The 23,530-nt window shown below is 45.7% G+C and overlaps 1 protein-coding gene across 3 annotated transcripts in view; it reads right to left on the bottom strand.

The window, feature by feature from the left end:
• Nucleotides 1–23,530, bottom strand: part of PAK5 (p21 (RAC1) activated kinase 5) — a 125,295-nt gene that overhangs the window by 81,641 nt on the left and 20,124 nt on the right. For 2 of the 3 annotated variants that reach the window (XM_083606857.1, XM_083606855.1), the window contains exon 2: nucleotides 14,491–14,574. The exons of the other annotated variant lie outside the window; for it this stretch is intronic. The gene's annotated coding sequence lies outside the window, so the exon portion shown is untranslated. The remainder of the gene's footprint in view (nucleotides 1–14,490; nucleotides 14,575–23,530) is intronic. 3 annotated transcript variants of the gene reach the window in all.

Genomic DNA, 23,530 nt, shown 5'->3' on the forward strand with positions numbered 1-23,530 from the left:
CCCCTTGACAGGGTGAGATCCTGTTGCTCTGTCCCAGCTTCTGCCAACCTAGCAGTTTGAAAGCACTCCAGTGCAAGTAGATAAATAGTTACCACTGCGGCAGGAAGGTAATCAATGTTTCCATGCATTCTGGTTTCTGTCACAGTGTTCTGTTGCTCTAGAAGCAGTTTAGTCCTGCTGATCACATGACCCGGAAAGCTGTCTGTGGACAAATGCCGGATCCCTCGGCCTGAAAGTGAGGTGAGCACCGCAACCCCATAGTTGCTTTTGACTGGACTTAACTATCCAGGGGTCTTTTACCATTGAGGAATGCAGACAAAAACAAGAAAACATTGGAACGAAATAATAATTTAAAGAATCTAATCTTGCAGCACCTGTAAACGTATCTGCAGCAATGTAAGCGATAGATGCAGAAGTGCTTCTGGCAAATTTAATCAAGCCCTCTCTCCCGCTCTGATCAGAATGATTACGGCACAGCCCAGAGCCATCTCTCCGCTGCCTTTTGACACTGATTGACAGGTGCACAGTGGGAGGTTTGAAGCCCTGATTATCTCTTTTCTTTCATCTGCTCTCTCAGAGAAAGACCTTATTATGGGAGTGCTGTACTGCTCCCCCGGCTGCATCAAACTATTTCCTTCAAGAACAATGAAAGAAAGGATTGCGGCTGGGGACTCATCCAGGCAAAGAGAAAGCAGCAGTATAAACCTGAGATGGGCCAAGTTTTCTGTAAAGCCGTTAGGTGATAGCTACGGACTATTCCTTTTTCAGCGCATCTTCAGGAAATTGAAAATGGTGGCCCTGGAGCCTGTAGGTGTTCCCTCCTGGTTGTCTCAGATGTGTATGTGTGTGTTTAAATAACTTAGCACTTAATCCAAACTATGGGCCATCACTGCATCACACAAGAGCACAGCAAGACCAGCTTGGAGTCTTGAGTTGACTCAATGTGACTCTCTTCACCTGTGTAATGCCCATTTTGGGGCTTTCCACTGGTGGTGGCTGCCCAGCATCTTAGCTGGCAGATCTGGGTGAAACGAAAGCTCTGCCTAACCCAATACCATTCACAGTTCCGGCCAGGTACATGTACATGTCTGGATTGCTTTGCTCCATTGTGGGTCATGGGTAAAGCATTCTAATCCTTCACAAAAATCCAACCCAATCCAACCCAGAGTTGACTTCAGTTAAATGTATTTGTTAAGGTAAAGGTAAAGGTACCCCTGCCCGTACGGGACAGTCGTGTCCGACTCTAGGGTTGCGCGCTCATCTCGCTCAAGACCGGGAGCCGGCGCTGTCTGGAGACACTTCCGGGTCACGTGGCCAGCGTGACTAAGCAACATCTGGCGAGCCAGTACCAGCGCCGCACACGGAAACACCGTTTACCTTCCTGCTATAAAGCGGTCCCTATTTATCTACTTGCACTTAGGAGTGCTTTCGAACTGCTAGGTGGGCAGGAGCTGGGACCGAACGACGGGAGCTCACCCCGCCGCGGGGATTTGAACTGCTGACCTTGCGATCAGCAAGTCCTAGGCACTGAGGTTTTACCCACAGCGCCACACGCGTCCCTATTTGTTATCATGGGGCTTAAGCTTGCTTGGTTCTGTGTTGGATTGCAGCTGTTATCTTTAGCTCTGTGAACTCCTACACAAGCAACCATTTCTAGCCATCAAGGTTATTAATTTTCTTTCTTTCTTACTCTTTGTTTGCTCTTCTGCTGAGGAATATTGCCACAACACTGCTTCTCGAGAGGGATTTTCCTCTAAGCGGTTGAACTTTCTGCATGCAGCGTCTGAGCTATAGTGAATACCTAGGGCCAGCCCTACCATTTAGCAGAATGAGGCAGCTGGAGGGGGGGCAGTGACAACAGGCGGTTGGAGGGCACAAGAGTTGTATGTGCCACGTGGCCTGCCCTGTGCCTGTGGACTACTGCAATGCGCTCTACATGGGGCTACCTTTGAAGGTGACTCAGAAACTACAACTAATCTAGAATGCGGCAGCTAGACTGGTGACTGGAGACCACATAACACCAGTCCTGAAAGACCTAAATTGGCTCCCAGTACGTTTCCAGGCACAATTCGAAGTGTTGGTGCTGACCTTTAAAGCCCTAAACGGCCTCGGCCCAGTATACCTGAAGGAGTGTCTCCACCCCCACCGTTCAGCCAGGACACTGAGGTCCAGCTCCAACGGCCTTCTGGTGGTTCCCTCACTGTGGGAGGTGAGGTTACAGGGAACCAGGCAGAGGGCCTTCTTGGTAGTGGTGCCTGCCCTGTGGAACAACTATCTGACTTTTAGAAGACATCTGAAGGCAACCCTGTATTAGAAATTTTTTGGATGTTTTACCATTTTTTATGAGCTGTATGCCACCCAGAGTGGCAGGGGAAACCCAGCCAGATGGTTGGGGTATAAATAATAAAATATTATTATTATTATTATTATTATTATTATTATTATTATTATTATTAACAACAAGTCTGCAGTCAGGTGCAGTGAAGGATGCTGTCCCACTGCCAGTGCTGAAATAGGGTCACATTCACGCCATATATTTAAAGCACATTTAACAAACATGGTTTTCCTTGAGAATCCTTGGAACTGTAATTTACCCCTCACAAACGTACAACTCCCAGCACCATTATTATTGCTCTTCTTGTTTAGATTTATTACCTACCCTCAGTTATACTGTGCTCAATTATACTTAACTCCCAGCTAAGTCGATATAGGATTGCTGCTTGCAGGCCTTCGTTTCCTCTTAAGCATAAATGAAAAAAAGGAATGCATTTAAAAGAAGAGGGCCAATCGTATCTTACTGTTTGTTGGTATTGAAGAGAGTGTATCCTTTTCCCATGATCTGTTTCCCAATTAAAGAAACGATAACAAAAAACAGTGTTTCTATGCTATTGATTTTTAGACTGTAATCCCATTGGGGCAGAGACCACAGTCTTTACTAAAACTAAGGTGCAATTGAGCGCACAAGTATCTTAGAACCACTGACAACACTAAGAATAAGAAGTTATAATCAGGACTTTGTACAGTATAATAAACAAACTTCACTATTTATTTATTTATTTATTTGTCTATTTGTTTACTGCCAAAATGTATGCACCACTTGAGGGTAAAAAAGGGAAAAGTAAAAAACCCTCAAAGTTCTCCACTAAGCCTTGGATATGAATATTCACCTACTCCTTTATATTAGGGCCAGAATTTCCAATCTCAATCTGCATACATGGTTTTAGGACCTCAGAATTTAAGAAGGCAGAATATATAGGGATTTCGATGTATTTTTTTAAGCTGCCCATGTAAAAAGAAAACACAGCCAGAAATGGGAATGGTCATTAAAGAACATCATCATCACTATAAAAAAAAAAATATTTAACATTCACTTTATGAGGTGGTTTCTGTGGGAAGTATTAACACAGATCCTCAGCCACGTAGTAATAGGCAGCCTAAATGCAGAAATGTGTCGTGATAGTTATCATTTCAAACTGCAAAACCTACAGGATGCCTAACTAATATTTCATGGCAGACGGCTCTTGGGTGGTAAACAAAGGGCCTGTGGGCAGGTCCTTCTGCCTGCCTTCCACAAAAAGGCAACAATGGGAACTCAAATCAACACACTCCTCATTGGTGACAATTCCAACACTCCAGCTGGCTTATCATTTACGGAAGGCCTCCTGGTTCTATTTGAAATGCCACTAATTTTTTTGTTCAGTTATTCTGATGGAGGTTGAAAAGATGCCAACTCTTGGGCAGTGGGCAAGGAAGTATTTCAAAAACCTGGTGAGAAGGAAAAAGAATCGGAGCTCTAGGCATGTACGTGTCTGTGTTTGAAGACATTTGATTTGGAAAGCAGGGTGGGCGGGAGAGAGATGCCGGAATGCATTTGCCCTCAAAATCCTCCTCCGCAACCTGTTATTCGATACGAGCCAAAAAATCAAGAACAACAGATATTCAACACCTATTGAACATCAGATGAGCGCTTGATATTTGATACTGCACAGCTTGTTGGACAGAACTTGATCATTGGTTGTTGTTTTTGTTTTAATTTGAAGAATGCATGCAGCTCCTCTCCAGTTGCTCGCGGTAGTTAACACAAAATGAGTTGACCACTAGTAAAATATAACGTTAATATATTATATTTTACTAGTGGTCAACTCATTTTGTGTTAACTACCGCGAGCAACTGGAGAGGAGCTGCATGCATTCTTCAAATTAAAAATAATAATAATGACAAACCTAGACAGCATCTTAAAAAGCAGAGACATCACCTTGCCAACAAAGGCCCGTATAGTTAAAGCTATGGTTTTCCCAGTAGGGATGTATGGAAGTGAGAGCTGGACCATAAAGAAGGCTGATCGTCGAAGAATTGATGCTTTTGAATTATGGTGCTGGAGGAGACTCTTGAGAGTCCCATGGACTGCAAGAAGATCAAACCTATCCATTCTGAAGGAAATCAGCCCTGAGTGCTCACTGGAAGGACAGATCCTGAAGCTGAGGCTCCAATACTTTGGCCACCTCATGTGAAGAGAAGACTCCCTGGAAAAGACCCTGATGTTGGGAAAGATGGAGGGCACAAGGAGAAGGGGACGACAGAGGATAAGATGGTTGGACAGTGTTCTTGAAGCTACCCGCATGAGTTTGGCCAAACTGCGGGAGGCAGTGGAAGACAGGAGTGCCTGGCGTGCTCTGGTCCATGGGGTCACGAAGAGTCAGACACGACTAAACGACTAAACAATAACAAAAAAACAACAACATAACGTTGGACTTATAGCATTTGCAAACCCATAAATCATAACATTGAATGTAATATAGTTGGGTCTCGTTGCTTTCAGCATGACTTAGTGTGATACTATACCAGTCAGCTCAGAAGTTCAATAGTTTCCTCTCAAGTAAGAGACCATAGGATTGCAGCTCTAACGAGGGAGAACTTTTGCTGGATTCTGGGCTACGTGAGAGTATATAAAACATATCTGGCTCCACAAAGAGCTGACTCCCAGCCAGGAGGCCTAATCTGTTCCCACAAGCAAATTTTCATCCTCCTGCCATTGAGACACCACTCGTTTTGGCAGCAGAAACAGAAAAGGGCGGAATTAAAATGGACACAGGACTAGGTTGGAGGAACACCCTGATGGGAATGCAAGGAACCCCTTCCTGGTTATCAGATTGATGAGACAGTCAGCTGATCTCCATGCATGTGAACGGAGAACGTCATGCAAGATTTGGAAGGTCACACCTACTTTTGACCACATTCGCTGCTGCCATGTGGCTCCTGGAGAGTTGACCAAGAGTTAATGCAGCCTTCAAGCCAAAAAAATATTAGCCACCCCATCCTAAATAGAGGGGAAAGCTGATACATACACAAAACAATACAAATAGTTTTTGAAAGCCCTCTCAGTTTGCCATGAGGCACAAGGCGATGTTGTTTATAATATATATCAGGGGTGGCCAACTCCCAAGAGACTGCGATCTACTCACAGAATTAAAAACTGGCAGTGATCTACCCCCTTTTTGGGGTTTCAGGTAAGAGTTGTTGAGCTTTTTTGGGGAGGGGGGGAGGCCCCGTTTTTTGAGAATTCAAGCCTAAGCTCAAGGGAGAAAGGGGAACGGCTACTCAGATTGTTCCGTCTTCCGTTCTGCAGATCATGCAACAATGGAGGGCAGAGCGAGGGGGCGGGGCCAAATTATATTTTACCAACGCTAAGGAAAGGGACCCAGTGATCGACAGCAATCTACCAAAACCTTCCGGGGATCTACCAGTAGATCGCGACTGACCTCTTGGACATCCCTGGTAGATGATAGATAGATAGATAGATAGATAGATAGATAGATAGATAGATAGATGATAGATAGATAGATAGATATAGATATAGAGATAGAGAGATAGAGAGATAGATAGATATACACAGTGGTACCTCGGGTTAAGAACTTAATTAGTTCTGGAGATCTGTTCTTAACCTGAGGTACCACTTTAGCTAATGCGGCCTCCCGCTGCCGCCGCACGATTTCTGTTCTCATCCTGAAGCAAAGTTCTCAACCCGAGGTACTATTTCTGGGTTAGTGGAGTTTGTAACCTGAAGTGTCTGTAACCTGAAGCGTCTGTAACCCGAGGTACCACTGTTTATCATTTAGCCTCTAGTTTCACATACTTAAGGGAAATCTCTCTCTCTCTCTCTCTCTCTCTCTCTCTCATTCCCTTAGGTATGTGGAACTAGAGGCTAAATTAAATGTTGGAGTGGGAGGTTCTGAATGTTACAGAAACAGTAGGGAGTGTTTAACCCTCTCCCTCCAAGGTCAATAGTCCAATTATAATCTCTCTGCCCAGGTTGCTTTCCCAGGTGTTCTACTACCCCTTTGAGGCATCAATCATTCACGTCACATTTCAGAGAGAAATGACAGGGGCTTCCATTTCATCAGCATTCCAATAAGACACACAAATTAGTTGACTCATTGTTTCAATGGGAAACAAAAACAAACGAAAAAAATGAATGTATTTTTTAATTCTTTTGTTTCCATTTCTCCTGATTTCCGCCCCCCCCCCCCAACAGAAACAAGTGGGGCTGGTCCATTTCATACCCCTCCCCCAATTCATTTTAAAACTAGCACATATCCCTAAGGGAGGGTAGTAAGGATGAGGAAGGAATAGATACGTATCGGTATAGAGTCATTTCATAGTATTTTCTCAGTCGTACACTTAGTAGAGGAAGACACACTTTCATCAATATGCCTTGATCCCTTCTATTTGCAAACTGGGGTTGATAATAGGCTGCATTCTTGACAGAAATTACTCGGCAATGGAAAGGCAGGCCTAGCCACACTCTGACATCTCCGACGCACCTACAATTCTTCTGAAGCTAATGCCGTCCGTCAGAAGCAGACTTTTGCTGTGATAATTGTGTGGGTTTGGACATCGCAGTATTTAAAAAGTCACATCTGTACAGAGCGCTCTGTGGCAAGCTTGTGATCTTTATCCTCTTGGTTTCAATGAGCGGTTGGTGAAATTATGTGTAATGAGGCAGCAATAATGTCTAATTCCAGGCCAGTTTGAGTGCGACTCCCCTCTTCACCTCGTGCTGCAAATCTTATAGCCTAGATTTCAATTCAATCTGATTGCGCAGCCTGTGTAAATAATGACATTTTACGAGGAGAGAGGGCTCAGTAACTGTCTGCTGCCCAAGGTAACGCAGATATCACATTACCGTGGTTGAGAATTTGTTTAAAAATTAAAACGCACACAGCACCTTTTTTAAAAAAAATGCTTTTGCCTTACATGGTTAGGCAAAGTTAGAACTTTCTCAAGTATATTACAATATACAGTGGTACCTTGGTTCTCAAATGCCTTGGTTCCCAAACGCTGAAAACTCGGAAGTGTTTTCAAACGTTTTTCAGAAGCCGAACTGTCGGCTATTGTTTCCAAGGCACCTGCACCAATCAGAAGCTGTGCCTTGGTTTTTGAACATTTCAGAAGTCAAATAGACTTCTGGAACAAATTAATTCCAAGAACCAAGGTACCACTGTATTTGGCGCTTTTGTTTTTGCTATTTATTTTGTGTTTTTATTTTTGAGGTTTTTTCAGTTAGTTTGTTTTTGTGACTGTGTGGAACCCAGTTCAACTACTGATTGATTGATTGATTGATTGATTGATTGTGTGACTGTGGAAATGGATAAATGCCCCCCATCCAAACAATGACTATCAGTCATTAAATTAAATTTTAATTTTAATCATTTACAATACTTATTTATTTTATAGTATAGTACATTGATTATTGCTTTAATTTTATGGATCAATGGTCTCATTAGATAGTAAATTTCATGTTAAATTGCTGTTTTAGGAGTTGTTTTTAAAAGTCTGGAACGAATTAATCCATTTTGCATTACTTTCTATGGGAAAATGCGCCTTGGTTTTGGAACGCTTTGGTTTTGGAACGGCCTTCCGGAACAGTTTAAGTTTGAGAACCAAGGTACCACTGTAGATCCAGATTGTATCACTAAAATCAAGGGGAGAGGTTGGCCATGTCTGAAGTCCTGTTGATTTCAATGGAAGTAGCTAAGTCTGCTGCTGATCCAACCTTAACATTCTGTGGTTTGCTCATCAATAAACATCTGGGCACAGAAGGAAAGAGGAACTGTTGAAATGGAAGCTTAGCTGGAATGCAGAATAACTTGCGGGCAGCATTCCCCATTCAGCTGCCCGTACTAATCTTGAGATGCTTTATCATCTTTGGTGATTGTGCCGCTACTGTTTCACTTGGAAAAGTTCATGGAATAAAGTTGTCCTCTTGGGCCTCTGTGAGCATTGGCCATGGTGACTGGATCTGATAAGAAAAGCTGGAGCACAACATCACCTGGAGGGCCACCACTGTCCTAAAACTTCCATTGCCCTCATATTTACGGGACCGCCTCTCCTGGTCTGCCCTGCAGAGGACCTTAAGGTCCATTAATAACCTTAATTTAGAGGTCCTGGCCCTAAAGAAGTCAGAATATCCTCCACCAGGGCCAGAGCCTTTTCAGTGATGGCTCCGACCTGGTGGAATGCTCTGTCCCATGAGACTAGGGCCCTTCAGGATTTCACCTCCTTCCATCAGGCCTGTAAGACAAAGCTATTCTGCCTGGCCTTTAATTTGAATTCAGCCTGATTTTTATTTCCCTTCTCTTGCCTCCCCCTCCCCTTTTATGAAGATTACCTGCTCTGAGACCCCACAGCTAATTCTCCCCTGGCCTCCTTGCTGGCCCAAGTAGGACGAATTCAGCCTGCTAGCCCTGGTGACTATCTAATGCTCATTAGATGGATTTTCCCTAAATTGATTTCTGAATTTTGAATTTTATTTTTATTCATGTTTCTATATTGTATTTTATGCTGCTTTTACAATTAAGTGTTTTAAATTTGTTGTTAGCCGCCCTGAGCCTGGTTTTCTGAACCAGGAAGGGCAGGGTATAAATAAAAATTTATTTATTTATTATTATATTAGTTTCCTGGATGTGTTATGAAGGTAAAAAAAAGGGGGGGTAAAGGACCCCTGGACAGTTAAGTCTAGTCAAAGGCACCTATGGGGTTGCTGCACTCATCTCGCTTTCAGGCCTTTGTCCACAGACAGCTTTCTGGGTCATGTGGCCAGCAGGACTAAAATGCTTCTGGCCGTAATGGAAACCAGAATGGAAACGCCATTTACCTTCCTGCCGCAGTGGTACCTATTTATCTACTTGTACTGGCGTGCTTTCGAACTGCTAGGTTGGCAGGAGATGGGAAAGAGCAACAGGAGCTCACCACATCGCAGGGATTTGAACCCCCAACCTTCTGATTGGCAAGCCCAAGAGGCTCAGTGGTTTAGACCACCGCGCCACCCACGTCACAAAGGTAAGCCTAGCAGGGGCTGTGAAACACTTGTGCCAGAACTAGGGCTGCCGCTGAACTAGTTCCCAGATGTTTCAAAAACTCCACCCTCTCCCCTAAAGGCAAAGAAAAGCTGACTTACGCAGGTGATCAAATTTTAAATTTTAAGGCTTCAAATGCAGGTGGCAATGGTGTTTCTGAATTCTCCCTCATATGACAAATCTAGGAACACAAGGAATGACTGTACATTGCATCGGGCCATTAATCCATCTAACTCGCTACTATCTCTTCTTCAGGGTTTTGGCCATGGGTTTCAGTTGTACTTGCAGATGCCAAAGATTGGACCCGGGATGTTTTCCAAAGCATGTTTTACCACTGAGGAAAGAGATCTTCCCTGTGTACAGTTTAGATTTTATATGGGAAAGGATTCAAAAAATATGGGGGGAGGGAAAGCAGCGTGTTGCAAAGAACTGCAACTTAATGTTTCACACCTGGGAGATACGTTACGGTTTCCAAAGCAACGGTTGCCTTCAGTCACAGACTGGGTCAGTTTGCCCTGGGTTATTGTGCTGATGCCTGCATGCACCTTAAAATGATGCAGAAGCCGTCATTTAAACAGAGCTTTTCTCCTGGAACTAGTTATCTTGCTCCACTGCTTAAAAACATTAAAAACAACTAATGAAAGCTTCTGATGAACAGGATCAGAGCAGGCAAAACACCTTTGGTCTTCCAGATGTCAATGGAACACAATTCCTGCCATCTCTGACTATTGCCCATGTTGGCAGGGGTGATGCAGTCAGTGTCCAATAAAATACGAAGGGTCGCAGCTAAGCTACCCCAGACTGCGGCTTGAATGACATAGGCCTAACTATTCCAGTGAGGCAGCTAAGTGTTGCAGGGAACACAAAACAGAGAGCTCTGGGGCAAAATGCATTTATGCTGATATATTTAGTGTAGCAATGTGGGTGGCACTGTGGGTTAAACCACAGAGCCTAAGGCTTGCCAATCAGAAGGTCGGCGGTTTGAATCCCCCGCGAGGGGTGAGCTCCCTTTGCTCAGTCCCTGCTCCTGCCAAGCTAGTGCTTCGAAAGCACAAAGTGCAAGTAGATAAATAGGTACCGCTCCGGCGGGAAGGTAAACAGCATTTCCGTGCACTGCTCTGGTTCGCCAGAAGCGGCTTAGTCATGCTGGCCACATGACCTGGAAAGCTGTACGCTGGCTCCCTTGGCCAGTAAAGTGGGATGACCCTAGAGTCATCCTTGACCGGACCTAACGGTCAGGGGTCCCTTTACCTTTTATTTACTGTAGCAAAAGTGTTAATGGACAGAGGCCATGTTGCCACGTGTATATGCAGGAGCGACTGGCGGTGAGGACGCAACAGTTATGACCCCCCTCCCACCGACAGCAGTGTCCCTGCTACTTAATAGGACAGGGGGGCATAAAATTCAGAAGGCAAAGTAAATCCCTTTGTTTGCCTGGGGGTCCGTAGGGTGAGAGGGGTTCCTCATGGGGGGAGGGAAATGGGGCACCCCTGCCCTGCCCCCAACTGTATACTAGCAAGCAGCAGCAAGACTGCTGCTCAGAATCTGGCTATCTGCCACCACCACGTTGTCAATTTCTGTGTATATCTACTGTATCAGCATTATTATTATTATTATTATTATTATTATTATTATTATTATTTTAAAAAATTATTAAATTTTCACAATTATAACAAATACAACATAATAAAAAAGAAAAAGAAAAACAGAGAAACGTACCAAAGAGAAAAAAAAATACATTACAATACTAAAAAAAAAACCACAGAACCAAAACCACAACAGTAAAAGACATAATCTTTATCCCATATCCCTTGAAAACCAATTTTTGTTTACATTGTTAATTGACTTCCTCAAATCCCTCCCTTCTGAATTTCCTTGTATCTGAATGTAACAGCTTTCCAATATCATTCTTAAACAAAAATATTTCCAACTAAACTTATTCACTTTTCTTACTGTTCTGAATCCCATTTATTTAATTAAATCCTAATTTAACCCTAGGCCTATTTGGTACTTTCAAGTGATTTCTAATTTTTTATATTATGGTATCAGCATTATTATTATTGACTGATTGATTGCCTGCTAAGCAACCGTCTCAAGGCTACATACACTAAAGATAATGAAAAGCACCAAACTCGTTTCAACAACAAAAGATTAAAATCATCATCATCATCAACAACAACAACAGCAAATTCATTTTAAACAAAACTAAAACCATACAAAGTTGCCACTCGTGGCAAAGACCTAGTTATCCGGCCAGGAAAGCCTGCTATAGCAATGTCTTCAATGGTTTCTGGAAAATGCCAGTAGTGGACTACTGTTCTTTTCTTAACATTCCGCAGAATCGAAGTAGCTACTTTAAAACCCCTGCGCACAGTTACTGTGGAGTGGGTTTTGGAGAGCTTTATAACTTGCAGGGAAAATTCTCCTGCAGACTGCAGCGATCTGCTGGGTGCATAAGATGATCTCTCAAGTAAGGTAAAAAAAAGCAAAGGACGCCTGGATGGTTAAGGCTAGTCAAAGGTGACTATGGGATTGCGGCGCTCAACTCATTTTCAGGCTGAGGGAGCTGGTGTTTGTCCACAGACAGCTTTCTGGGTCATTTGGCCAGCATGACTGAACCGCTTCTGGTGCTACAGGACACCGTGACAGAAACCAGATTGCACGGAAATGCTGTTTACCTTCCTACCGCAGCAGTACCTGGCGTGCTTTTGAACTGCTAGGTTGGCAGGAGCTGGGGCAGAGCAACGGGAGCTCACCCCATCGCGGGGATTCAAACCACCAACCTTCTGATCAGCAAGCCCAAGAGGCTCAGTGGTTTAGACCACAGCATCACCCGCGTCCGTGATCTCTCAAGTATCCTGTGCCTTACACGTTAGTACCAATTCCTTGAACTTGCCCTGGTGGCAAATTGGCAGCCAGTGGAAATCCTTCAAGAATGTGTTATAAACTGCTGATTGTTTTCCCCACAAGCAACCCAGCTGCTGCCTTCTGCCCCAGTTGCTGCCTCCAGACCACCTCCAAGGGCAGCCCCACCTAGAGTGTGTTGCAGTAATCCAACTGAGAGGTTACCAGCACATGAACATGTGCGGTCAAGCTAACCATGAACAGCTGTAGCTTTTTTTATACCAATGGAAGTTGGTAAAAGGTACACTAAAACATGTGGAAGGCATGGTGAAAGCAGCTGTAAATGATCATTGTGATTCATGTGGCTGAGTCTGATTGAGGCCAAAGACTGGCCTAAGATGAAAAACAGTGCTTCGATGATGTTCTTCAGATGTACTCTAGCCCTCCTTGAAATCCTGAATTGTCAGACATATACTGGCAGCAAATCAAACACTTGCTAAAGATCTCCAGTCATGTTCTTCTCTGCTGGCTCCACTGTTTGCAACCACTGCCACATCTTCCCCCTGTATTTTCCTTCTCCTGTGACTGGGGTAAGCTGGTGGCCCAACAGCAGGATACTCCATTAGCCTTTCCCTAGTGAGGAGAGGATGCAACCATGGTGGGAAAGAGGTGAAATCCATGGGGAGGGACAAGACTGAAAAACTTCAGTTAGTGAAATATGCTCAGAGTCGAGTGAGGATTTCATGCTCTTTATTCAGCTCATAGTAGTGAGGAATGGAAGTTCCCCCAAAATGTCTGCTTTATATACATTATTTACACAATGGGTCCCAGGTGATTGGCTAATTCCGGGATTCTCCTGTAGGCCAATCAGGTTGCGGATTCACTTCTGCCTGGAGTTGGATTGGGTGGCTCCTGTGGACCAATCAGACTGCTGCATTCTGGATTCTATTGTTCTAGGACCAATCAGACTACTGCATTCTGGATCCTATTGTTCTAGGACCAATCAGACTGCTGCATTCTGAATCCTATTGTTCTAGGACCAATCAGTCTGCTGCGTTCTGAATCCTATTGTTCTAGGACCAATCAGACTGCTGCAGTGGCGTAGCGTGGGGGGTGCAGGGGGGCCGGCCGCACCGGGCGCAACATCTGGGGCTTAGGGTTAGGGGGCGCGAATCCACGGGTTAGGGGGCGCAAATTACTTGCCTTGCCCCGGGTGCTGACAACGCACGCTACGCCACTGGACTGCTGCATTCTGAATCCCATTGTTCTAGGACCAATCAGACTGCTGCGTTCTGAATCCTATTGTTCTAGGACCAATCAGACTGCTGCGTTCTGAATCCCATTGTTCTAGGACCAATCAGACTGCTGCATTTTGGATCCTATTCAACTCAGTACATAACAGCTAGGAACATAGGAAGCTGTCTTGTACTGAGCCAAACCATTGGTCCACCCCGCTCAGTATTATCTATGGCCCTTCCCCAGTTTACATATCTGGATATTTGTTGGTTCAGGTTTAGGGGCAGCCTCAGCATGCAATGAAAAACAGAGAGGAATATTGACTTAGAAGGGCATTTCACCGTCTCCAAAAGGCAAAGCTATAACTGAAAAGACTGCTTACAAACTACTGGGGAGATAGCAGCTGGCTGGAAGTAAATAAGAGCCCTGACACATGCAACAGTTATTCACTGCCAGCTCCCAAAATCATAAAATAAAAAAATACTCAACTCATGATTTGGAGCAGTAGAGATTATGTTTTTTAAAAAATGGTCTTTTATTTTGACCTCATGCTGAAATAATAGTATTTATAGTGCAATCTTATAATTTTCCTATCTTAAATTTGGTTCGCCACATTTCTGCCTAGATTTGCATTTTTTAATTTAAAAAGTCTGCATGAAAATTCACGTGCATCCTCATACTCATTTATCCTAATACACACATTTTCTTTTGGAAAGTGCATTTCTGCTTGCACTGTCTCATCAGTAAAACTCACTTTTGTATTTTCACTAATATTGACGTAGGTGTGGGCACTTTTCATTGCTCTATGCAGTTCTGTATTGCCAAATTTGGACCACTGCAGATTTCAGAGGAGAGCTGCCTTTCAGTACATGTGCTGGCCTAGAAATTGTGACTTTTATAGACCAACATTAAAATGTGCCCCAAATGAGTTTCTTCCCCATTTTTACTTGTGAACAGGTCCCATTTTGTTTGACAGGGTTAGTCCCAGGTAAGTGACTATGGCTTTGCAGCCTTAAAGTTTTTGTGGCGAAACTGAAGGGTAAAAGAAACTTACCTTGTAAACAAAAAGTTAAGTATTTCAAGATTCCTGGTCCTTATCTCCTACATCCATGTGGAATCCCCTCTACAGCTGTTGCATCTGAAAGGAGCATTGATGGGGAAGGAGAAACCACATGGGAAAATAATTAAGGAGGTACCAGAAAACCCATCATCATAGTCCCTCAGCTCTGGACTTTAAGACATATTCCAAGACATCTGTCAATCTCCTAGCTCTACGAGGGTGAAATTCGGGGTAGCAACAGTGGTCCATATGGAGTGGCATTAAGAAGAAAAACGGCCCAGGGTATTTTTGTAGGATGGGTGATTTTAAATCTACCTCACAGGAAAGAGAACTATGTAGACCATCTTGAATTCCTTGGAAAAACGGTGAGATACACCGTATCTTTGGAAGAATGTAGTGGTTATCAGCAGTGGCGTGCAATGATTTTTTGGGGGGTAGGTTAGGGACAGAGGTACCAGCTTGCAAGGGTGATGGGGGGGACAGACGTCATGTGTCTTATGTCACGACATCCTGATCATAGCTGTCAACTTACAGATTTGAAAATAAGGGACCAGCAGCCTCGAAAATAAGGGATCAGCAGCCAAAATATTTTATTGTTATTACTATTATTATTATTATTTCTTTCTTTCTCCACCATGTGCCCCCGCTCCAGACAGACCTTTTCCCCAGCAAGGGTGAGTGGGCCGTCAATGACGTATCCATCTGATTCCGAGCACAGGTATGTTCAACTTCCGAGCCCCTCCAAGCCAAAGGCAGAAAGCCCAGCCAGCAGCCAAACGAAGCCTCAAGCAGTGGTTCCCACAGTGCAGCAACCCAGCAAAGGGGATGCAGCAAGGAAAACCACTGTCACCTCTCCGCTGGGAAGTGCTGAGCAAAGGCGAGTCCCCAGGCAACGCGGCTGATTTGATCGTCACAAGGCATGCAAGCTCCACCCCCCAGTCGTTCTTAGACTCCTTATTGGGTGAGCAACGCAGCCAAGCAACACAGTTGGAGCCTCCCTCCTCCCTGGCCAGCAGGGAGGGAGGGAGGGAGAGGAGCTGCTTCCTTTGAAACCCGGGAAATTTATGGGATATCATCAATCCGGGACAGCAGCAGGACACGGCGCTGGGATAAGGGAGTTTCCCGCCAAATAAGGGATGGTTGACAGCTATTATCCTGATGTTTTGGGTGTCAGTATAGTGTCTCCCTCCCTAAGCCTGGCAGAAGTTTCCCAGACTTTGGGAAAGAGGCTCCGGAATTTAATACTTTAATACTCTGATTTACAGGGAACATTTAGGAGACTAGCCTAGTCCCCCTAGTACACTTCAGCATTTACAGAACTAAACAGCAAAACAAAACACCAGTAGTTGTAAATGGGAGATATGCTTAAGCCCTGCTTGCGTGCTCTCCCTCCCAAATGGCTGAAATGTTACCCCTAACTTTGCAACTTCTGAACTGGTTGATGAAGCCATGATAAAAAAAAAGTATGTGGAACCACTGCCAAATGGAGAGGCTCCATTGACATTCAAGTGGCGGCAAACCAGCTTGCCGTTATCACTGTTAGATTTGGCTTCTCTCCTTGCTTATGTACACCCCATGTGCTTCCAAAGCTGGCATTGGTTGGCAAAGGCCCCCATCCACCTGCCTCTCAACGTACGCGCTGTACTGTCAGCAACAACCATAACAACAATCAGGCACAAATCTGCTCAGTTGTCCATTCGTTCCCCTCAATTTTTATATCATTCCTGAATTTTGACTCTTAAACTTGCAGCTAGACTTGATTGAGCTAGAAATGAAGTACAGCCATACATTGGTTCTTGAACTTAATCCGTTCTGGGAGTCCATTTCACTCCCGAAATGGTTTGAAAACCAAGGCGTGTCTTCCGATTGGCTGCAGGAGCTTCCTGCACTCAATCGGAAGCCGCGGAAGCCGCGTCGGATGTTCGCCTTCCAAAAAACGTCCGTAAACCAGAACACTCACTTCTGGGTTTGTGGTGTTCAGGTGCCAATTTGTTCAGGAGCCAAGCTGTTCAACTACCAAGGTCGGAATCTTCAAAGCCATATCAGTCAGAGGAATTGGCCACTCTCCAGGTGCCCGGCTTGATTCCCTGTTGATCCCCCCCGTCAGCGACTCCCGGCAAGACAAGGCGAGATCTCTATCGGCCGATCCTTCTTCAAACGTGAGAAGAACACAACCACTCCTCCCCTCTTCCCTGCCATCCCCAGGGAGGGGAGAGAGACAGACAGAAATGTATTTACATGCCTTTATTTCTGTCTTTCCAGCAGTACAGAGAAAACATGTCTGCACTGTTTCTACACCAACAGCAGAGAGGGAATAACTCCACCCATGTACTTCTGGTACAGGGTCATGTGACACTCTGAGCTAACATCCGGTGCTCAGAGCACAGAATAGACTGTCCCTGGTTCCCACGGTACAGTCCCATAACATCAACATCCTGTTTGGCTTTCCAGCCATCTGGAGCACTCAGCAGCATTGCTCCTTTTTCGTAACAGGTACCACTGTACCTCTTTTCGATGGTCTTCAGAGGACACCATTTTAGAAGGACGGGTCTGAAAAACACCCCTGCCAGAGCAACTGCCTACTGATGTGCAGAGAATACTGAGATGGACCAACGATCTGGATCTGAGCAGATGATGCTACTTCAAGTCTACTCTTTGAATTATTCATTCTGTACTTTTCAAAGGGACAAAACAAAATCTCCCAGAAAAGGTGTTTCCGAGCACATTTTCAAAGTGCAACACCCCAGGCAGAAGAGTCTGGCTCCCGTTAAAAAAATGCATATGCTTAAACAGAATGTGAAGAGATATTATTTGAATAACCCTTCAAAGGAGGTGTTATCCTTGAAATGAACAACAACTTTCTCTCCTTGCAGAGGACCTCTTTCCTTCACCAAGATTCAGAGGCGATTTCATATGTGAAGAGAAGAGTGTTGCTGTATAATGACTTCCTAGACCAGGGTCAAAGTGCCTGTGGTCCTCCAGGTCTTTCTGGACTCCAACTCCCATTGTGACCAATGGTTAATGGGAGTTGTAGTCCAGCCACATCTGGGTATCAGTAGGCTCCCCATACCCTATCAGACAACAGCAAACATGAGCAAGCTGAAGAATGGCTTCTCTCCTCCAAGTTATTATAAGCTGAGTATAAATAGAACTTCACTATCCGTAGGCTCAGTTGATTCAGGTTGAACAGTATCGTCTCAGTGGATAGCTTTCAGCCTATCCCTACTCTGGAAGGGCAGGACTCGAACCAATGGCTTCATGTTACAAGAAATGAGATTGGACTAGATCAGGCATAGGCAAACTCGGCCCTCCAGATGTTTTGGGACTACAACTCCCATCATCCCTAGCTAACAGGACCAGTGGTCAGGGATGATGGGAATTGTAGTCTCAAAATATCTGGAAGGCCAAGTTTACCTATGCCTGGACTAGATGAACCTTGGGTCCCCTCCAGTGCTACAATTCTATGATTCTATGACTCTAGGAACATTAATCACCCTTGCCTAGAAGCTGCTATTGGTGACCTAGGTTGCAATTCAATAACCACTTCGCCTGGAAGCGGTAAGCCTCACTGAAATCAAGGGAGCTTACTTTTAATTATTTTATTTATTAATTTTTCTATACTGCTCTTCATCCAAAGATTTTTGGATGGTTCACAGAATAAAACCATGAAGTACATAATAGTAATAAAAAGGTAAAGGGACCCCTGACCATTAGGTCCAGTCGTGGCCGACTCTGGGGTTGCGGCGCTCATCTCACTTTATTGGCCGAGGGAGCCGGCGTACAGCTTCCGGGTCATGTGGTCAGCATGACTAAGCCGCTTCTGGCGAACCAGAGCACTGCATGGAAACGCCGTTTACCTTCCCGCCAGAGTGGTACCTATTTATCTACTTGCACTTCTACGTGCTTTTGAACTGCGAGGTTGGCAGGAGCTGGGGCAGAGCAATGGGAGCTCACCCCGTCATGGGGATTCGAACCGCCAACCTTCTGATCGGCAAGTCCTAGGCTCTGTGGTTTAACCCGCAGCGCCACCCGCGTCCCTCATAATAATAATAATAATAAACAGTAAGCCACCCATATCCCACAAATACATGCAAAAGATATGTTTTTGTTTTTATTTATTATATTTGTATACCGCCCTATGCCTGTAGATCTCAGAGCAGCTCACAACTGTTAATCAGCCAAAGGCCTGGTTGAAGAGGAATGCCCAAAGATGTACAGTGGTACCTCGGGTTACATACGCTTCAGGTTACATACGCTTCAGGTTACACACTCCGCTAACCCAGAAATAGTGCTTCAGGTTAAGAACTTTGCTTCAGGATAAGAACAGAAATCGGGCTCCAGCGGCGCAGCAGCAGCAGCAGGAGGCCCCATTAGCTAAAGTGGTGCTTCAGGTTAAGAACAGTTTCAGGTTAAGAACGGACCTCCAGAACGAATTAAGTACTTAACCCGAGGTACCACTGTACCGTATTGGCCCAAATATAAGCCACATCCAAATTTAAGCCACACCTTTAAAATTCGGGGGTGGGGTGGGGAAAAAAAGACAATACCTGAATATAAGCCACTCCCTTAAAATTCCGCAGGCCCTCAGACCCATAAATGGCAAATGTAGAAGAAAATCCTACAGGCACTAGAGAGGACCCACAAGTGGGTTAAACACCTGTTTATAGCACTATAAATGCAAATAAAAAATCAATACTGAACTGTAAAAAAATGGGGAAAGTGATGAATGACATTAGAATTAATTAAGTTCACAAATCAGCAAAAAACCATTTTTTTGTGTTCCATTTTACCGTATGTCTGTTTCAGCAGCGATATTGTAAAAGCCAATTTTTGTAAGGTTGTGAATTTGAGCCGCACTTTAACATTTCACGGTCGGAATTTGGAGAAAAAAGTGTGGTTTATATTCAGGCCAATACGGTATAGTGAAGGTATCAGCCGAACCTCCCTGGGGAGAGCATTGCACAAACAGGGAGCCGCTGCAGAAAAGGCCCGTTCTCATGTTGCCACCCTCTATTATGTGGTTAAAAATGTAACAGATCTACTGAATAGAACTAGCATTCTTTCTAGACCAGTGATTCCCAATTGGTCGTATGTGGACCCCAGAGGGCCCATGTAACCCTTGATCATGAATGGAGGACTTGATCATGGATGGAGGACTTGACCTGGCATGTGTAACAGAGACTTGGTTGCATGAAGCAGATGGGGCTGTCCTTGCCGCTGCTTGTCCACCAGGTTTCTCTTACGCACAGCAACCCAGGTCATGTGGGCGGGGAGGGGGGGTTGCAGTGATTTTTAGGAAGTCATTAGTTTGCACCAGGTGTCCTATTGGGAAGACCCAGTTTTCCGAGTGCATGTTCTGGAAGTTGGGTGTAATGGTTATAGGGGTTGCTCGTGCGTAAGTTGCCGCCACTCCTGGCTAGGTTGCCTGGTTAAACCTTTTCTGTCTGGACAGCCCTTCACTTCGTGGCTGTTTCAGTCGCTAGCAGAATCCGTCAGCGGGCGTTTCTTGAACTTCTTCCAGCAAAGAAGTTCTTTGACGCCAAGTCTACGCCTACTTTCCCTGCGCGGAAGTCTTCTGCGCAGGGTGGGTGTGGGTAGCGGAGGACCCGTGCTCTCCCCGCTGGTCTCCGGCGAGGAGTCCTGGAGCCCCCTCGCCGATTCCCCCATCTGCCCCCCTTTATCCCTGGTGTTACGTTGATTTCCTTCCCCAGCCGATGAGTTGCCTCTCTCCCTGCTGGGCCCTTCTCCAGCATCGCTTGGGAGCCTTGCCTCCGCCTCTGGTTCCGATGTCAGTTCCCTGACATTGGGGAATAGGGGCAGTACAGGATTCCTTTTGGTGTACCGACCTCCCCGCTGCACCAAGGATTCCCTGCCCGAGCTGCTTCAGGTTGTGGCGGATGTTCTCCTGGAGACACCTAGCTTGGTTGTCCTAGGGGATTTTAACATCCATGCCGACACGACCTTACAAGGGGCCGCTCGGGACTTCGTGGAAAGCATGGCCTCCATGGGGCTGTCCCTGAATAAGTCTGGCTCAACCCATAGCCGCGGACATGCCTTGGACCTGGTGTTTACCTCTATGGATGTTGGTGATCTGACACTAAGTAAAAGCGAAACGAAAGAAGTGCCATGGTCAGATCACTTCCTGGTGCAACTGGACTTCTCTGCGACCCATCTCCTCTGCAGGGAGGTGGGACCGATTCGGATGGTCCACCCCTGCCACTTAATGGATCCAAATGGTTTCCAGAGAGTGGTAGGGGATGCTTTATTCCATGTTGATGGCCTTTCAGCCAATTCCCTGGTGGCCTGCTGGAATGTGGAGTTAACCAGGGCTATTGACTGTTTGGCTCCGAAGCGCCCTCTCCGATTGCATGGAGCCCGGAGAGCCCCGTGGTTTTCCATGGATCTGAGGGCAATGAAACAATCGTTGAGACGGCTAGAGCGCCGGTGGCGGGTAACTCATTCCGAATCTGACCGGACACAGGTTAGAGCTCAACGTCGAGCCTACCAAGTGGTGATAGCGATGGCGAAGAAGACTTTCTTCGCCGCCTCTATTGTATCTGCAGAAAACAGCAGCAGGAGACTTTTTCAGGTGGTTCACAATTTAGCAGAACCACCTGCGATATCGGGGCCCATACAGGCCACATGATCTCCTGCAATGATTTCGCAAAGTTTTTTGCAGATAAAATCGCTCAGATTCGGGAAGAAGTAGACTCCACTGTGGGAGCAGGGCCAGGGCGGGAGAGTGCTAGAGTCCTGTCTAGTCAAGTTGTGTGGGATCAATTCCAATCTGTTACCTCCGAGGATGTGGACAGGCTGCTTGGACGAGTGAAGCCAACCACCTGTCTCCTGGATCCTTGCCCATCCTGGCTTATAAAAGCTAGCCGGGAAGGACTGGGCGATGGGCTTCGTGGGGTGGTGAATGCTTCCCTCCATGAGGGAGCCTTCCCAGACCCGCTGAAAGAGGCGGTTATTAAACCGCTTCTTAAAAAACCATCTTTAGATGCGGCCACGATGGCCAATTATCGCCCAGTCTCAAATCTTCCATTCTCGGGCAAGGTGATTGAGCGAGTGGTTGCTGAACAACTCCAGGCACGCCTGGAAGAAGCGGACCATTTGGATCCCTTCCAGTCGGGATTCAGGCCTCATCATGGGACTGAAACTGCCTTGGTCGCACTGGTTGATGATCTCCGGCGGGCTAGGGACAAAGGTGAGAGCTGTTTCCTAGTTCTGCTGGATCTCTCAGCGGCGTTTGATACCATCGACCATAACATCCTTCTGGACCGTCTTGAGGGGCTGGGAGCTGGGGGCACTGTCATACAGTGGTTCCGCTCCTTCCTCCTGGGCCGTGTTCAGAAAGTGGTGGTGGGGGATGAGTGTTCAGACCCCTGGGCTCTCACTTGTGGGGTGCCTCAGGGTTCTGTCCTCTCCCCCATGCTTTTCAACATTTACATGCAGCCACTGGGAGAGATCATCAGGAGGTTTGGGCTGGGTGTTCATCAGTATGCGGATGATACCCAGCTCTACCTCTCTTTTAAATCAGAACCAGTGAAGGCGGTGAAGGTCCTGTGTGAGTGTCTGGAAGCGGTTGGAGGATGGATGGCGGCTAACAGATTGAGGCTGAATCCTGACAAGACAGAAGTACTGTTTCTGGGGGACAGGAGGCGGGCAGGTGTGGAGGATTCCCTGGTCCTGAATGGGGTAACTGTGCCCCTGAAGGACCAGGTGTGCAGCCTGGGAGTCATTTTGGACTCACAGCTGTCCATGGAGGCACAGGTCAAATCTGTATCCAGGGCAGCTGTTTACCAGCTCCATCTGGTACGTAGGCTGAGACCCTATCTGCCTGCAGACTGTCTCGCCAGAGTGGTACATGCTCTGGTTATCTCCCGCTTGGACTACTGCAATGCGCTCTACGTGGGGCTACCTTTGAAGGTGACCCGGAAACTACAACTAATCCAGAATGCGGCAGCCAGACTGGTGACTGGGAGCGGCTGCCGAGACCATATAACACCGGTCTTGAAAGACCTACATTGGCTCCCAGTACGTTTCCGAGCACAATTCAAAGTGTTGGTGCTGACCTTTAAAGCCCTAAACGGCCTCAGTCCAGTATATCTGAAGGAGCGTCTCCTCCCCCATCGTTCTGCCCGGACACTGAGGTCCAGCTCCGAGGGCCTTCTGGCACTTCCCTCACTGCGAGAGGCCAAGTTACAGGGAACCAGGCAGAGGGCCTTCTCGGTAGTGGCGCCCGCCCTGTGGAACGCCCTCCCATCAGATGTCAAAGCGATAAACATCTACCTGACATTCAGAAGCCATCTGAAGGCAGCCCTGTTCAGGGAAGTTTTTAATATGTGACATTTTAGTGTATCTTTCATCTTTGTTGGAAGCCGCCCAGAGTGGCTGGGGAAACCCAGCCAGATGGGCGGGGTACAAATAATAAATTATTATTATTATTATTATTATTATTATTATTATTATTATTACCCACCCATGGGGTCTGTTGCACCATTCACAAAACCAAAACTACCATAGAGATATCTTCTTCTTTTCAAAAGAGGGGGTCCATGGCTTGGCTTTGGGTCCGCAGTACTTATCTAGACATTGGCTAATAATAATAATAATAATAATAATAATAATAATAATAATAATAATAATTTATTATTTATATCCCGCCCACCTGGCTGGGTTTCCCCAGCCACTCTGGGTAGCTCCCAAAAGAATTAAAAGCACAATAAAACATCAAACATTAAAAACTTCCTTAAACAGGGCTGCCTTCAGATGTCTTCTGAAAGTCAGATAGTAGTTTATTTCCCTGGCATCTGATGGGAGGGCACCACTACTTCCGCTTGGTTCCCTGTAACCTCACTTCTCGCAGGCAGGGAACCGCCAGAAGGCCCTTAGAGCTGGACCTCAGATACTTCCAGGAATTCCACTGGGTATGAGGACAAAACGTCACTTACATTGGGTATTCTTTGGAAACTGGTATTTGCTGCCCACTGATTGACCCTCTGTAATTGTTTTTCTAATCCTATTTTACAAG

The sequence above is a fragment of the Podarcis filfolensis genome, assembly GCF_964270895.1.
Source record: "Podarcis filfolensis genome assembly, chromosome: 3".
NCBI classification, from domain to species: Eukaryota; Metazoa; Chordata; class Lepidosauria; order Squamata; family Lacertidae; genus Podarcis; species Podarcis filfolensis.